The 13,538-nt window shown below is 45.0% G+C and overlaps 1 long non-coding RNA gene across 1 annotated transcript; it reads left to right on the forward strand.

Moving 5' to 3' along the window:
- Nucleotides 1-1,118: 1,118 nt before the first annotated feature.
- On the forward strand, nt 1,119-13,206 carry LOC116985463. The gene is made up of 3 exons (XR_004415268.1): nt 1,119-1,128; nt 8,552-8,557; nt 13,123-13,206. It is a non-coding gene; the product is annotated as an uncharacterized LOC116985463 (long non-coding RNA).
- The last annotated feature ends 332 nt before the right edge of the window (nt 13,207-13,538 follow it).

Here is a 13,538-nt window from a genome sequence, read left to right on the forward strand (position 1 = left end):
TTCCTCTGATGCTATGGAGGAGGATGCGGACATGGATGTCTCGGACGAATATTAGCCCTCCTCCAGTCCCCCTCCTCCCACCCAACTCTGCGTGGGATTGGGTTTATTTTCTTTATTGTTTTTTGTTTTTGTTTTGGTACGTCAGGAGCCGTCCCTTGAGGGGGGGGGGGTTCTGTCACAGTCTGCCCTCTCCTCATTCTCATCCACTTCACCTCCAAGTACTTTTCCACCGGTCCCTCCTTCTCCTCACCTGCCTGCCTGCCACTCCCCTCTCATCAGCCCAACTCTCCTCACCTGTGACACTCAGTTGCCTCTGATCACCAATTAACCCGGTATATAGACTCTCCTCACCGTTCACATAGTGCCAGATTGTTCTCAGCATTCATGCAAGACTCTCCAGCGATTTCCCAACTGCCTACACGGATTCGATCCTGCCTGCCCCTCTTCGGAACCCTCGCTCAATCCTGAGCCTCTGTGTGAGTACGGTGTACCCATTCCTGTGTTACTACTCTGTGTTACAGTATCGTAATAAAGTTCATTACCAACTATACCTGCCTGATTCTGTGCTGCTATTGGGTCCAAGCTATACCCGTTACAAGGAGAGGGAAACATAGAAACATAGAAATTAAGTGCAGGAGTCGGCCATTCGGCCCTTCGAGCCTGCACCACCATTCAATATGATCATGGCTGATCATCCAACTCAGTATCCTGTACCTGCCTTCTCTCCATACCCCCTGATCCCTTTAGCCACAAGGGCCACATCTAACTCCCTCTTAAATATAGCCAATGAACTGGCCTCAACTACCCTCTGTGGCAGAGAGTTCCAGAGATTCACCACTCTCTGTGTGAAAAAGTTTCTTCTCATCTCGGTCCTAAAGGATTTCCCCCTTATCCTTAAGCTGTGACCCCTTGTCCTGGTTGGTACTGGACCCCAAGATAGGGAGTTTGTGGAGTGCCTCTGTGATAGATTCTAAGAGTAGCTTGTACTGGAGCCTACCAGGGAGAAGGCAATTCTGGATTTAGTGTTATCTAATGAACCGGATTTGATAAAGGCACAAGGCTAAGGAGCCATTAGGGGTAGTGACCATAATATGGTCAGGTTCAATTTACAATTGGAGAGGGAGAAGGGTAAATCGGAGGTGTCAGTGCTACAGTTGAATAAACTGTATGGAGCCATGAGGGAGGAGCTGAACAAAGTTGACTGGAAAGATACACTAGCAGGGATGACAGTGGAACAACAAAAGTAGGTATTTCTGGGAATAATACAGAATTGCCCGATCAGTTCATTCCAAAGAGGAAGAAAGATTCCAAAGAGAGTAAGGGGCAACCATAGCTGACAAGGGACGTCAGGGACAGTATAAAAATAAAAGAGAAGAAGTACAACGTAGCAAACATAAGCGGGAAGCAAGAGGATTGGGTAATGTTTAAAGAGCAACAGAAGTTAACTGAAAAGCCAATACGGGGAGAAAAGATGAGGTACGAAGGTAAGCTAGCCAAGAATATAAAGGAGGATAGGAAAAAATTAGTTAAGACCAAAGTTGGACCCTTGAAGACTGAAAGTGGTGAATTTATTATGGGAAACAAGGAAATGGCAGATGAGTTGAATAGGTACTTTTTATCCGTGTTCATTAAGGAGGACACAAACAATCTTCCTGATGTACTAATAGCCAGAGGATCTGGGGTGACGGACGAACTGAAGGAAATCCACATTAGGCAGGAAATGGTGTTGGGTAGACTGATGGGACTGAAGGCTGATAAATCCTCAAGGCCTGATGGTCTGCATCCCAGGGAACTTAAGGAAGTTGCTCTATAAATCATGGACGCATTGGTGATCATTTCCAATGTTCTATAGATTCAAGATCAGTTCCTGTGGATTGGAGGGTTGCTAATGTTATCCCACATTTTAGGAAAGGCGGGAGAGAAAAAACAGGGAATTATAGACCAGTTAGCGTGCCATCGGTGGTGGGGAAGATGCTAGAGTCAATCATAAAAGATGAGATAGCAGCACATTTGGATAGCAGTAACAGGATCGGTCCGAGTCAGCATGGATTTATGAAGGGGAAATCATGCTTGACTAATCTTCTGGAATTTTTTGAGGATGTAAGTGGGAAAATGGACAAGGGGGAGCCAGTGGATGTAGTGTACCTGGACTTTCAGAAAGCATTTAATAAGGTCCCACATCAGAGATTAGTGAGCAAAATTAGGGCACATGGTATTGGGGGTAGGGTGATGACATGGATACAAAATTGGTTGGCAGACAGGAAACAAAGAGTAGGGATTAACGGGTCCCTTTCAGAATGGCAGGCAGTGACCAGTGGAGTACCGCAAGGCTCGGTGCTGGAATCACAGCTGTTTACAATATACACCGATGATTTAGATGAAGGGATTCAAAGTAACATTAGCAAATTCGCAGATGACACAAAGCTGGGTGGCAGTGTGAACTGTGAGGAGGATGCTATGAGAATGCATGGCGACTTGCACAGGGTGGGGGAGTGGGCAGATGCATGGCAAATGCAGTTTAATGTGGATAAGTGTGAGATAAATAAATAAACAGGAAGGCAGATTATTATCTAAATGGTGTCAAATTGGGAAAAGGGGAAGTAAAACGGGATCTGGGGTCCTTGTTCATCAGTCAATGAAAGTAAGCATGCAGGTACAGCAGACAGTGAAGAAAGCAAATGGCATGCTGGCCTTCATAACAAGAGGAGTTGAGTATAGGAGCAAAGAGGTCCTTCTGCACTTGTATAGGGCCCTAGTGAGACCACACCTGGAGTATTGTGTGCAGTTTTGGTCCCCTAATTTGAGGAAGGACATTTTTGCTATTGAGGGAGTTCAACGTAGGTTTACAAGGTTAATTCCTGGGATGGCGGGACTGTCATATGCTGAGAGAATGGAGCGGCTGGGCTTGTATACTCTGAAGTTTAGAAGGATGAGAGGATATCTTCTTGAAACATATAAGATTTTTAAGGGTTTGGACATGCTAGAGGCATGAAACATGTTCCCGATGTTGGGGGAGTCCAGAACCAGGGGCCACCGTTTAAGAATAAGGGGTAAGCCATTTAGAACAGAGATGAGGAAACACTTTTTCACTTTCGAGAGATAGGGCTCTTAAAGATAGAGGAGTCAGGGGATATGGGGAGAAGGCAGGAACGGGGTACTGATTGGGGATGATCAGCCATGATCACATTGAATGGCCAAATGGCCTACTCCTGCAATTATTGTCTATTGTCTATTGTTCCCCACAGATGCTGCCTGGCCCACTGAGTTACTCCAGCACTCTGTGAAACGTCGCCTATCCATGTTCTCCATAGATCCATTCTGTTTGCACCTGTTGTTATTGAGGGAGTGCAGCATAGGTTTACAAGGTTAACAAGGTCTATTGTTTGATGGAATCTTTACTCATAACAATAACATACATGTGACCAATTTGGTTGTTTAAATAGTTTCTTTGTAATATTCAATGCGTGGTGAAATGTTATAGGTACCTACTTTCACATAAATACAATTATGGACCGGTTCCCCACTGTTCAATGGTCATATTAATCATGTGAGGGAATCAGTGAGCAGCCTATATGTGAAAACTAAACCTCACAGCCTGCATGAACATAGCAATATCCTACAGCCATGAAATGGAGGATTGGGTGAGCTGATGTAATGGTATTATTTCTTTAATGGGATTCTCATGGTCCCAGAGGCCTCCACGCCAGGAGCAATGGAACAGTAATGTCATAAAGCAGTGGTTGTGCATTGAAAATTCACTTGGTTGAAAGCAAACTCAATGCTAGCATTTATTTCAAGAGGGCTTGTATACAAAAGGCGCTGGCATGGGCAGAAAACCCGGGTGGGCCAGAGGGGACATGCCCCCTCCATGTTTTGAGAGGTGGGGGACATCACCCCAAGTTTTTGTGATCCCGATTTTAAAATCTCCGCTTTCCGCGAGGCAGTGGGAGTGGGACTGATGATCGAGGGCGCGATGATTGTAGGAGGGAGGTGTCGGGGGGGGGGGGTTGGGACTCAGGATAGAGCGCGGTGATTGGAGGAGGGAGACGTGGCACAGACCTGCTCCTCATCCGCAGGCAGTATCGATCCCGGCCGGGTCTCCGACGCTGTCCCGAGTGTCCCGCCCCCACGGGTGGTCAGAGAGGTTGGCAGTCAGACGCGAGCTGTGCCCCCAGGCCCACAGCCAGCGCAGAGAAACAGCCCTAAACCCAACTCAACTCTGCCTGTCCCGCCAGGTGAACCTGCCTGGACTTGCGGGAAATATGGCCAGCGCGGAGAAGCAGCGCTGGTGTCCCGTCAATCCAGACAGGGTGAGTTAACCGGGTGAGACAGGCAGAGTTGAGCTGCATTTAGCGCTGGATTGAGCCTCCGAAGCCTCACACGTGTGTGTGTGGATGTGCGCATGCGCGCGTGGCCGCCAAAAATTGTGTTCCCTGCCCCCCCCAAGTTTTGATAGTGAGTTCCGCTCATGGGCGCTGGTTTTGGAATATTGTGAGCAATTTTGGGCACCATATCTGAGGAAGGATGTTCTGGCTCTGGAGAGGGTCCAGGGGAGGTTTACAAGAATGATCCCAGGAATGAGTAGGTTATCCTATGATGGGCATTTATCAGCACTGGGCCTGTACTCAATGGAGTTTCGAAGAATGAGGGGGGACCTCATTGAAACATATAAAATAGTGAAAGGCTGAGATAGAGTGGATGTGGAGAGGATGTTTCCACTAGTGGGAGAGTCTAGGACTGGAGGTCATAGCTTCAGAATTAAAGGACATTCTTTTAGGAAGGAGATGCCGAGAAATTTCTTTAGTCAGGGGGTGGTGAATCAGTGGAATTCTTTGCCACAGAAGGCTGTGGAGGCCAAGTCAGTGGATATTTTTAAGGCAGACGTAGATAGATTCTTGATTGTACAGGTGTCAGAGGTTATGGGGAGAAGGCAGGAGAATGGGGTTAGGAGGGAGAGATAGATCAGCCATGATTGAATGGCGGAATAGTCTTGATGGGCTGAATGGCCTAATTCTACTCTTATCACTTATGACAAGAGAGAGTTACAGTAGATTTAGCTGTTAGGGCTAAAGGAATCAAGGGATATGGAGAAAAGGCAGGAACGGGGTACTGATTTTTGATGATCAACCATGATCATATTGAATGGCGGTGCTGGCTTGAAGGGCCAATGGCCTACTCCTGCATCTATCTTTCTGTTTCCATGTTTCTATGACCGTATGACCTTCCTTTACAATTCACATCCGCAACTCATGACCACCACCACCAATCTGCTCACCACAACAAGCCAACCCATGGAATCCACCAGATGTGGCATGACATCTCATAACATGTGTTCACTGAAGTCTGGTAATGTTTGACCCAACCTCTGTAAAGAGTTGTGTAGGAAGGAACTGCAGATGCTGGTTTGCACCGAAGGTAGACACAAAAGGCTGGAGTAACTCAGCGGGCAGGCAGCATCTCTGGGGGAGAAGGAATGGATGATGTTTCGGCTCGAGTTCCTTCTTCAGACTGAGAGTCAGGGGAGACTAGAGATATGGAAGTGTAAGGTGTGAAAATTACAGATCAAGATATGGAAAGGTAAGGTGTGAATACGACATCCATTCCTTCTCTCCAGAAGGCAGCTATTAAATATCGAGATAGAGAAAAAGTAATTAAAAGTAACCAACATGAATTTGAGGAAGAAAGCTTGTGTTTGGCAAGACTGCTAGAGTTCTGTCAGGAAATGGCTCCGACAGTGAATGGGAATGCGGGCTGGAGGAGTGATTCACACTGACTTTCCAACATTTCAAGGAGATTAATTGGAATTGAATCATACAAAATGGAGTAAATTTGATTTAAAAGTAATTGCAAAAGAAAATAAAGAGAATAATTAAGGACAGCTTTTTGGCAAACTCTTCCCTGTCATAAATTTGACAGAAAAGCTGCAAGATCCTTGCAAGAGTTCAAATGTCCAGGCGATCCTTGTTTTTTTCTGCCAAAACGTTGCCAAACGTGGGGGTGGGGGTGGGTGTGGGGGTTGGGGCTGGTGGGGGTGGGGTTGGTGGTGATTGCGGGAGTGGCCAGGGATGGATACCGTGACCGGTGAGACAGCTGGGGAGTGGCGCGTGCCAGGGTGACGTTGACAGCCCAGCCTGGCAGTGAATGTCGGTCGGTCAGTCCGCCATAACCAAAATCCATTATAAAGAGGTCTGTAGAAACAAGGGGTTAAATCTCTCCACATCCCCGATGATCCTGGGTGCATCCTACACTAGCTCCAGTTGGTCAGGAGCTGCAGATGGGCTCAGGTGGAGTTACCAGCAACACTAGAAGCTTCTCTCACATCCTTTAATTTCATATGACTGTCAACTTCATCATGAAGTCAACTTTATAAGCCAAATCTCTGTTTTTTTTAGTCCAGATCCCCAGTCAGTACCGATACCTTTACAATACAACCCTGATGGTTCAATTGTCTTTGACCTGCCAGGTCTGTTTGAAATAAGGTTAAAGATGCTTTTCTTCCTGTACCATAACTTCAAGACTATTTGCACCAATTTTGTTAAGCAAACAAACTTGAAACTATTTTTTCTTGTGCACTGTGGTATTCTCAAAGGGGAATTATAGACCAGTTAGCCTGACATCGGTGGTGGGGAAGACGCTGGAGTCAATTATAAAAGATGAGATAGCCGCACATTTGGATCGCAGTAACAGGATCGGTCCGAGTCAGCATGGATTTACAAAGGGGAAATCATGCTTGACTAATCTTCTGGAATTTTTTGAGGATTTAACTAGGAAAATGGACAAGGGAGAGCCAGTGGATGTAGTGTACCTGGAAATTCAGAAAGCATTTGATAAGGTCCCACATAGATTAGTGGGCAAAATGAGGGCACATGGTATTGGGGGTAGAGTGCTGACATGGATAGAGAAGTGGTTGGCAGACAGGAAACAAAGAGTAGGGATTAACGGGTCCCTTTCAGAATGGCAGGCAGTGACTAGTGGGGTACCGCAAGGCCCGGTGCTGGGACAATATACATCAATGATTTGGATGAAGGGATTCAAAGTAACATTAGCAAATTTGCAGATGACACAAAGCTGGGTGGCAATGTGAACTGTGAGGAAGATGCTATGAGAATGCAGGGTGACTTGGACAGGTTGGGGGAGTGGGCAGATTCAAGATTCAAGATTCAAGAGAGTTTATTGTCATGAGTCCCTGATAGGACAATGAAATTCTTGCTTTGCTTCAGCACATCGGAACATAGTAGGCATTGACTACAAAACAGATCTGTGTGGCCATATACCATTATATAAATATATACACACATGAATAAATAAACTGATAAAGTATAAATGAACAGATAATGGGCTATTAATGTTCAGAGTTTTGTCCGAGCCAAGTTTAATAGCCTGATGGCTGTGGGGAAGTAGCTATTCCTGAACCTGGTCGTTGCAGTCTTCAGGCTCCTGTACCTTGTACCTGAAGGTAGCAGGAAGATCCGGCCAGGATGATCCTGGTCCTTGATGATACTGCCAGCCTTTTTGTGGCAGCGACTGCGATAGATCCCCTCGATGGAAAGGAGGTCAGAGCCGATGATGGACTGGGCAGTGTTTACTACTTTTTGTAGTCTTTCCCTCTCCAGGGCGCTCAAGTTGCCGAACGAAGCCATGATGCAACCGGTCAGCATGCTCTCTACTGTGCACCTGTAGAAGTTAGAGAGAGTACTTCTTGACAAACTGACTCTCCGTAATCTTCTCAGGTAGAGGCGCTGATGTGCTTTCTTAACAATTGCATCAGTCTTCTCGGACCAGGAAAGATCTTCAGAGATGTGCACGCTCAGGAATTTGAAACTCCTGATCATTTCAACCATTGATATAAACGGGGCTGTGGGTCACCATCCTACTCCTTCCAAAGTCCACAATGAGTTCCTTGGTTTTGCTGGTGTTGAGGGCCAGGTTATTGTGCTGGCACCATATGGACAGTCGCTCGATCTCTCTTCTATACTCTGACTCATCCCCATCAGTGATACGTCCCACAACAGTGGTGTCATTAGCCTTGAGGTGTTCCCATGCTGATCGTTATCGAGTCTGACACATTTTCACCAATACGAACAGACTGTGGTCTGTGAATGAGGAAGTCGAGGATCCAATTGCAGAGGGATGCGCAGAGATCCCTGCAGAGATGCATGGCAGATGAAGTTTAATGTGGGTAAATGTGAGGTTATCCACTTTGGTAGCAAAAACAGGAAGGCAGATTATTATCTAAATAATAATAATAATAATGGATGGGATTTATATAGCGCCTTTCTAATACTCAAGGCGCTTGGTGTCAAGTTGGGAAAAGGGGAAGTACAACTGAATCTGGGGGTCCTTGTACATCAGTCTATGAAAGTAAGCATGCAGGTACAGCAGGCAGTGAAGAAAGCGAATAACATGTTGGCATTTATAACAAGAGGAATCGAATATACGAGCAAAGAGGTCCTTCTGCAGTTGTACAGAGCCCTAGTGAGACCACACCTGGAGTATTGTGTGCAGTTTTAGTCCCCTAATTTGAGGAAGGACATTCTTGCTATTGAGGGAGTGCAGAGTAGGTTTACAAGGTTAATTCCCAGGATGGCGTGACTGTCATATGCTGAGAGAATGGAGCAGCTGAGCTTGTACACTCTGGAGTTTAGAAGGATGAGAGGGTAAATCTCATTGAAACATATAAGATTGTTAAGGGCTTGGACACACTAGAGGCAGGAAACATGTTCCCGATGTTGGGGGTCCAGAACCAGGGGCCACAGTTTAAGAATAAGGAGTAAGCCAATCTGAACGGAGACGAGGAAACACTTTTTCTCACAGAGAGCGGTGAGTCTGTGGAATTCTCTGCCTCAGAGGACGGTGGAGGCATGTTTCTGGATGCTTTCAGGAGAGAGATAGATAGGGCTCTTAAAAATAGCGGAGTCAGGGAATATGGGGAGAAGGCAGGAACGGAGTACTGATTGTGGGTGATCAGCCATGATCACATTGAATGGCGGTGCTAGCTCGAAGGGCTGAATGGCCTACTCCTGCACCCATTGTCTATTGTCATTGTCAAGTCTGTAGGGTCGTATAGTGCCGTGACATCTATATCATCAGCAATTTCGAAACGCCCACCAGGAAACAAGAATCTCTTGCTGAATGTAAAGCATCAAAATTTACAAAATGAATTACAGGTCTTTACTCTCCCATTAGACAAACTCTGGTGCAGACAGAATACCTCACAGATATCTGTCAGAACGTGGAGTTATCATGCTCTTCACAGACACTTGATTTCCTTTGTTATTGGGCAACCCTATGGGATTTAACACTATTGTGTTGCAATACTGCATGTCAGTTTGAGGACTGGATTTGATCTGAGTTCAGATTAAGGAGTTTGTGATGACAGCGAAAAATCACAAGGAAAATGAGTTCTTAAACACCTGTCGGTTATGTGTTCACCTATCGTTGCTCATAGCTCGGATGCTGAATCAAGGGACAACATCTCCTGCTGACGCTGAAGTAGGTTGGCGATGAGCTGCATTGTCAAGGAAACCAAATTCACCATCCATAAAATCCATGTCAATTTCTTCCCAACTTTGGCCTTGTGTGCTCATTCAGCAGCAGTGATCTGCATAGATGTGTCGCGAGACAGAATCTACATCTGATTACTTAAAGATCTGTGGAATTCATCAATACTCAACTGAATAACGAATGATTGTCAGTCGGAGCTAAAAGGATACGATTCAGCTATTAGTGCCCATGTGTGCCGTTCTGTCACCTTCTTTCACACTTAAATGGTCGACTTTTACTAAGCAAAAGGTTAATGGATTTTCAGTGTTTTCAGCTATGGATGAAATCCAAGCCTCTTGTACTGGCATAGCTGACTAATACTTCACGTTAATGACTACAAGCACAGTATCTCATCCTTTTCCGTCTACTGATAGACCTCTGTATTCAAGCTAAACAATATTTTCATTAGCTGTTTGTAAATGTTCCCCATTGATTTTTGGTTGGCAAACCCCTGCTGTGAATAGCTGCTCTTCACCACTCAGTGGAGCTCAACAATAGGATACTAATGGATAACGTTCTCACTGTGAGAGCATGATAACCCAATTATAATCCCACATCTTTTTTTTTGTAACAGGAAAGAGATTGAAAACCTAGTGTCACGGTGTCAGAACAATAACCTCGACCTTAACGTCAGCAAGACAAAACAGTTGGGTTTTTGACCTAAGCAAGTGAGACGGAGAACATATCCTTGTCCTCATTCAAGGGCCTGCTGTAATGTCGGCAGCTACTGGGCATCCATGTCATCAGCAAACTAGCCCAGTGATTTCACATTGATGCGGTGATCTAAAACCCAGCAGCAGATTTACATCTGAGGAATCTGAGATTCCACCAGGAATCTCTCGTAAATTCTACGGATGCATCATAGGAAGTGTTGTGATGGGATGCACTTCATTCGGGCAAAGCAACTGTTCGGTTCTTGACCACCGGAACCTGTAGACAGCGGTGAACGCAGCCCAGTCAAAGATAGACTCATCACTTCCTTCCACCCTGTCCATCTTCACAGTGCGTTGGAAGTGTCATCACAGATGCTTGATATCCCGGCCATTCCCTTTTCTTCTTCTACCTTCTGGGAGAAGATAAGGCAGATGCTGGAACCGAAGATAGACACAAAAAGCTGGAGTAGCTCAGCAGGTCAGCATCTCTGGAGAAAAGAAATAGGTGATGTTTTGGGTCGAGACCCTTCAGACTTCTTCTGCTTCAGGTCCAAAGAAGGGTCTCGACCTGAAACGTCACCCATTCCTTCTCTCCAGAAATGCTACATGTCCTGCTGAGTTACTCCAGTATTTTTGCTTTAAAGCAGCATCTGCAGCTCCTTCCTACACATTAGGTCACAGGTCAGCTCTACATCCAGTTTGGGTACTTTTCTGGTGTCTGCTTTCCCAATTCCCATGGAAACCTTGGAACTGTGGATTGAGGATGGTGCATTCCGAACCCCCATCCAATCCAAGCAGGAAATCATCCCAGAACCTCCTACTTTTTTGACCATTTGCCACGGAGCTCCATCTTTGGAAAAGCATCCAGAAACAATTGAATATTTGCTACAAGATCACGAACACCCAGAAAACTAGAGATTTCCAAACATGCGACAGCTGCTGTCTAAATTCTATTTCTTTGTTTATTAGACAAGGCTGTCAGAGTATAGGAAGGAACTGCAGGTGCTGCTTTACACCGAAGATAGACACAAAATGCTGCAGTAACTGGCAGCATCTCTGGAGAGAAGGAATGGGTGATGTTTCGGGTCGAGACCCTTCTTCAGACTGAGAGTCGGGGGAGAGGAAAACTAGAGAGGGAAATTCTGGAAGAGTTGCAGGCTTTTATAAAATCCTAATTGTTTTAGGTTCAAGATGATACCGAGTTTTCCTGGATGTGGGGGAATGATTTTTAAGTGAATTTTTATATATAATTGGGGTATTAGAGTCTATTAAGGTCTGACTTTGGATCAGCAATGTATGTATGCCTATTAGTGCAAAAGTGTGTATTATACTAAATGTGGCAATTTGCTCGGCCTGTAATACAAATTTTAAAAGTGTTTGCTCTGCATGAAACATTAGTTGCTTTAATTAGGAAAAGTAGATAATTGTAACGATTCATGCATAAACTGTGAAGAAACACTTTTATCTGCAACGTTCCCGGGGATTCTGACAGAATGCTATCAAAACCCGATGGAAACGAAAGGAGTGCATAATTGTACAGCGGTCTGCAGTAGAAAGACACTCAGCTTTAAGGACAGAATTAAGGACAGATGTCCTCTCAGTGTTGGCCATAATTCAAGTCACAGCAGCAAAGCATGTCTTCACTTTAATTCTCCTTCCCATTCCTACACAGACCTTGTGTGTAGGAAGGAACTGCAGATGTTGTTTTAAACCGAAAAAAGACACAAAAAGCTGGAGTAACTCAGCGGGACAGCCAGCATCTCTGGAGAGAAGGAATGGGTGAAATTTCGGGTCTCAACCCGAACCCGTGCCTACACAGACCTTTCTGTCCTAGGTCTCCTCCATTGTCAGAGTGAGGTTAAATGCAAATTGGAGGAACAGCATCTCATATTTCGCTTGGGCAGCTTCCAGCCCAGTGGTATGAATATTGATTTATCTCACTTCAGGTAGCCCCGGCATTCACTCTCTCCCCTTCCCTCCCCCACCCAAATCGCACCAGCTAATGTTCACCCAACAAACAGCTACCATTGGCCTGTTTTCTTTATCATCGTTACTTTTTTGCATATCTTTTATTCATTGTTCTTTATCTCTCCACCTCATTGTCTATATCTCTCATTTCCCTTATCGCTGACCAGTGTGAAGAAGGGTGTCCCGACCCGAAACGTCACCCATTCCTTCTCTCCAGAGATGCTGCCTGACCCGCTGAGTTACTCCAGCTTTTTGTGTCTATCTTCTGGTCCGTTACATCATTTACTATCTGGATGACTTTGCTCTGGATCAAACAGCTCCTGCTTTTGTATGCAAAACAACAGCAATCAGATTTCAAGACAAATGATTGTAGCATAGTATTGTTTGGACAATTCTAAAGATATGAAAGTCACTATCTAAATGCAAGAAAATGTGTTCATGTTCGTGAAGAAGAGTCTTGACCCGAAACGTCACACATTCCGTCCATCCAGATATGCTGCCTGTCCCGCTGAGCTACTCCAGCATTTTGTTTATTTTTTATTACACAAAACTCAGGGTGATTATGGTACCCATGGGATCCCAACTGTTTTTGATACAAAGATATTGTCCTATATCCCTAGATTTTATAAAGGGGCAAACACAATTTTGTGAAATATATTTGTATTTAGTGGATCTGACTTTGAATTAGCAATGCAAATTAGTTCAAAATTAATACTTTGTCAGTTTAGTTCAATTTAGAGAATCAGCATTGAAACCAGGTCCTTTCACCCAACAAATCCACGCCGACCTCCGTCACCCATTCACACCATTTCTACGTTATCCCACTTTCTCTTCCACACCTCACACACTGGGGACAATTACTTTGACTGGAGGTCAAATAACCTATAAACCTGCACTGACTTCAGGATGTGGGAGGAACCCGGAGCACAATGAGGAAAAGCCAAATGGTCACAGGAAGCTCCATACACATAGCAGCTGAGGTTAGGATCAACCCCAGGTCTCAGGCACTGTGAGGCAGCAGCTCAACCAGCTGCACCACTGCGCCACCATTTAATTTGATAATTTATGGGTTAGCAACAGAAATAAAACCAACAACTGTAGCAATACATGTTCATAAAACCAGCTGGCACAAAAAAGGAGTATTTGGGAGGGGAACCTGACAACCCTGCCTGACCAAGACAGTTTGTGAATCTAGACCATCAGAACAAGGTTAATATGTATTGCTCTTTAAAGTAGCCAAGCTTCCCACGCAGTTCAGTTCAGTTTAATTCAGTTTAGTTTATTGTCACGTGTAGCGAGGTACAGTGAAAAGCTTTTTGGTGCGTGCTGACCAGTCAGCAGAAAGATAATACACGATTACAATCGATCCATTTA

This window comes from Amblyraja radiata, chromosome 22 (assembly GCF_010909765.2).
Source record: "Amblyraja radiata isolate CabotCenter1 chromosome 22, sAmbRad1.1.pri, whole genome shotgun sequence".
NCBI classification, from domain to species: domain Eukaryota; kingdom Metazoa; phylum Chordata; class Chondrichthyes; order Rajiformes; family Rajidae; genus Amblyraja; species Amblyraja radiata.